A 4,690-nucleotide genomic window follows, 5' to 3' on the forward strand; every position below is an offset into this window, starting at 1 on the left:
AGGTTGAAACTCAGAAAGACAGCAGTGACTTTTTTGTACTACTTTGTAACATTTGCTTACTTTTATGCATTAAGTGTATCTAATAGTTGGGACATATATGTACTAAAATAATTATTCATCATTTGCCTTATAATCAAACTTAACTGAGTGTCTTACATTTTATTGCTCACCTTGAATCTATGAGAAACATGGTGCTTTCCTGTATTGGCTCAGGACTAAAACTTTCAAGAATTTCAATGAAAAATAAACATTTTTTTATCGAGGAGAAATATGTTTATTCACTGTATAGCCCTTTACAGAAAGTGGATATGAATTAGGGGTGGTCAGCCATATACACTATGAGCTGGTAAATAAAACATTAAAATTTTTACCTATGCCACTTCATTGACTGTATTTTATTGCCTCTTTTTGGGATAGGAGTGTGATGCATGCTTTCTATCTTTAAAATTAACATATGTACTTATTAATCATGTATATTATTCACATATATTAGTGGCCAAAACACAAATGCTGTTTTAGTGTACAGAACTATGACCATTAAGTATCATTCTACTCTTTAGGGCCCATTATGACACAGAACTCAAGTGTTCCATTTCTACAGGTATATGTTTCTGGCAACTAGTGATTGAGTTCAGGCATTGAAGATAAAGTTGTCATGTAATGGATTAAACTTGTGGGAAAATAGAGCCATTTAATCAAATGCACAATTATTGCTTTGTTAACTCACATGCATCAGGTGGTTATAAAGCAATGCTTTACCTCAGCAATGACATTCTAGGCCTGAGCCAAAAACACAAGTTCTCAAAATTTCTTCACTAAAAAGAAAAGTAAGCACTCTTTATTTCAGAAGAAAAGTAAATAAAAAATAAGTAGTACAACAAAAAATTTTAACCCTGGATCACATTAATTAGATAAAATAATTGTGCATACATACATGACACATAACATGACAAAATAATTGCAAGATTAGTGACATTTTTACAAAGGTTTATAATATTGAAAATAAGCTGACCAAACATTAGGATAAGTATATTTTTGTTGAAGCATCTTTATTTTTTATATTTTTTAACTTTTTATTGTTTGTTTATTTTTGACAGAGAGAGAACATGAGCAGAGGAAGGGCAGAGAGAGGGAGACACAGAATCTGAAGCAAGCTCCAGGATCTGAGCTGTCAGCACAGAGCCCAAGGGGGCTGGAACTCACAAACCCTGAGATTATGACCTGAGCCCAAGTTGGATAATGACCCAACTGAACGACCCAGGTGCCCCTTTATTGGGGGTGTTTTTAAAGCATGTCCTTTTATTAAATGGAGTCCCATGAAAAGAGATCCACATAAACATTTGATACAACTTTGTGTATGTCATAATGTCGAGAATTGGGTTTGTATGGTGCTCTTGAAAATTTTAGATCTGGTCTTCAGTAATTCCATACTGATATTTAAAAAATGACATAAAGAATCTCTGTGATTGAAAATAAAGGGAAGTGAGCCAGGTTCATGTTGAATTATTCTAGTTAATAAGCTTTGTAATAAAATAGTTATTCCTATCCCATTGGGTGTCTATAGCCAAATTTCCATCCTGATATGAATACATTAGGTTATATGATAATGAGAATTGAGGTTGTAGACAGCAGGATGATTAATAACTATCTGATTTGAAGGTGAGACTATGCTGAATTATCAGGATAAACCAAAATGTAATTACAATGGTATATACTTGTGGAAGGAAGAAGAGAAACAGTCACAGTATGCAATGGAAGACACACCAGGACATTAATTTTAAGAATGGATTGTTTGGTAATTCTTTCTCCATTAGCATAAAATTTACAACAGTTGAATTATACAAACACTTATACATACTTTATATGGCTATTTGTATCCTTGGTGCTGAATGTGAGTCAGTATAATGCAGAAGAGAAAGCAAAACAAACGCATATATTATAGGAGTGTAGGAAATGGGTACAGTATCTTGCCATGATGTTAGATAACTCTGTCTCCCTCCTTCTCAGCCATCTTTCCCTCTAATCAGATGATACATAGATGATAGATAAATGGATGGATAGATAGATCGATTGATAGATATGTGTATAAAATACACATTTAGATTCTCATATTGGTGTACAAAATTGTTGAGGCTGCAGTACTAAGAGTTTATAGAACATAATATGACTTATTAACTGGGTGAAACTGGACAAAATGAAAACTCTGGTGTGGTGAAGAGTATGATAACAAAGTAAATGACATTGATGGTGTGAGGTCTATCTTTTCCAGATAAACATATGTTTTTGCAACTATGGTGCTCACATCTCCCATTGACATGACTATTAAAATATGCCAATTTCTACAAGTAGGCATAGGAATCTCAGCCAACACCTTTCTCCTTCTCTTCCACATCTCCCATCTCCTTCTGGATCACAGGTATAAGCCCACGGACTTAGCCACCTGTCACTTGGCCTTTTGAAACTATTCACTGTACTGTTTTTGTTATCTACAGACCTGTTGGAATCACTGAACTTTCTGAGTGATTTCAAGTGTAAGGCTTTGTTTTATATGATCAGAGTGACACGGGGTCTCTCCATGGGCAACACCTGCCTCCTGAGCATGCTCCAGGCCATCATCGTCAGCCCCAGCACGTCCTGGATGGCCAGGTTTAAGCATAAGTGCACAAAGCACCTCTTTCATACTTTTATCATCTTGTGGTTTCTCAGTCTCTCTCTCAACAGTCCCTGCGTCTTCTACTTTGCTGCTCCTTATAATGTGACCCAGAGCAATCTACTGACTGTCAGTAAATACTGCTCAGCTTTCCGCATAAGCTCCATCTTCAGGGGACTGCTTCTCACGTTGACATTATCCAGGGATGTTTTCTTCATAGAGGTCATGCTGCTCGCAAGTGCATACATGGTGGTTCTCTTGTCCAGGCATCAGAGGCGGTGCTGGCACCTCCACAGCACCCACCCCTTCTCACGAGTCTCCCCAGAGAGAAGGGCCACCCAGACTGTCCCGTTGTTGGTGAGTTCCTTTGTAGTTCTGTACTGGCTGGATGTCATCGCCTTCACAGCTCTGTTATGGAGCTATGACCCCGTCATCCTGGATTTCCAGAAGCTTGTGTCCAATGTCTATGCCACTGTAAGTGCATTGGTACTACTCAGCTCTGATAAAAGGATAAAAATGTGTTTCAAGAGTGTAGAACAATGACAATCACCCTATAACTATTTTTGAAATAGAACCCAAAAGTGACTTTTGGCTTTGATTCAAACCACAGAATACTTATTTATATCACATTTAAAATATACTTTTAATTTAAATATTATTTAAAAGACAGTTTGTATCTATTAATTAAATAGATCCCAAACTAATTATTTTTGTTTTCATTCAAATGACAGAGTATTTATTTATGTCACATTTTGAAATGAACTTTTGGGGCACCTGGGTGGCTCAGATGGTTAAGCATCCACCTTTGGCTCAGGTCATGATCTCATGGTTCGTGTGTTTGAGACCCACATTGGGCTCTGTGCTGACAGCTCAGAACCTGGAGTCTGCTTCAGAGTCTGTGTCTCCGTTTCTCTCTGCCTCTCACCTGTTGTTCTCTGTCTCTCTCTCTCTCTCTCTCTCTCTCTCAGAAATAAACACAAAAAGTTTAAATGTACTCTTAATTTAAAAATTATTTAAAATTGTATCTTAATTTATCTAAATATATTTCAAACTTATGATATCAAGGACACTCAAGTTTCAGTAGTTTAGTATTCAGAAAGATTTGATGGTCCTGTGTTTACAAGTTCACTTATTTTCCATTTTACTTTAATCTCCCTTAAGGAAATTTTTCTCTGTATACCAGAAAATTATACTCTAAATCACCACTCTTGTACTTTTGTATGATGCTAGTATTCCTTATTGGTAATGTAATATTTTTAAAATTAAATTCACTCTTCTTACTTGAAGTATTTAGCTATGCATCCAATTTTAGATAAACAGCATTTCCTCTGCACTCTTTATATTTACTTCTCCGGTTCTGGCTTCTATTTAAGGCTGCAGAGATTTTGCTCTCACCTTTGTAGCCTTTCTCTATTTTATTTTTCCCACCCCACAATCAATTTTATCTTCCTCTAAGGCTTTTACTTTTTCCCATTTCTTTTTTAATGTTTTTTAATTTATTTTTTAGAAGAGAGAGAGACACAGCATGAGCAGGGAGGGAAAGAGAGAGAGGAAGACCAGAATCAGAAGCAGGCTCTAGGCTCTGAAATGTGAGAGCACAGAACCAGATGCGGGGCTCGAACTCACGAATGTGAGATCATGACCTGAGCTGAAGTCGGAGGCTTAACCGACTGAGCCACCCAGGCGCCCCACCCGATTTCTTTTTTAAGTTTTTAATTTAAATTGCAGTTACCACACAATGTAGTATTAGTTTCAGGTGTACAATATAGTGACTCAACACTTCCACACAACACCGTGCACTCCTTCACGCTTCATCACAACAGGTGCACTCCTTCATCCCTATTGTTCACTAGCTCACCTCCCCACCTGCCTCCGCTCTGGGAGCCATCCGTGTGTTCTCTATAGTTAAGAGCCTGTTTGGGGCACCCGGGTGATTCGGTGGTTGAGCATCTGACTCCCGCTCAGGTCATGATCTCATGGTTCCTGAGTGTGAGCCCTGCAGCCTGCCGTCTATGGTCAACACAGACTCCACTTCAGATC

At 37.5% G+C, this 4,690-nt stretch overlaps 1 pseudogene; it reads left to right on the top strand.

Annotated features, from left to right (window-relative positions):
* The first annotated feature begins 2,315 nt into the window (after positions 1 to 2,315).
* On the top strand, positions 2,316 to 3,207 carry LOC115293609 (annotated as a pseudogene).
* Positions 3,208 to 4,690: the final 1,483 nt, after the last annotated feature.

This window comes from Suricata suricatta, chromosome 6, assembly GCF_006229205.1.
Source record: "Suricata suricatta isolate VVHF042 chromosome 6, meerkat_22Aug2017_6uvM2_HiC, whole genome shotgun sequence".
Classification (NCBI taxonomy): Eukaryota; Metazoa; Chordata; class Mammalia; order Carnivora; family Herpestidae; genus Suricata; species Suricata suricatta.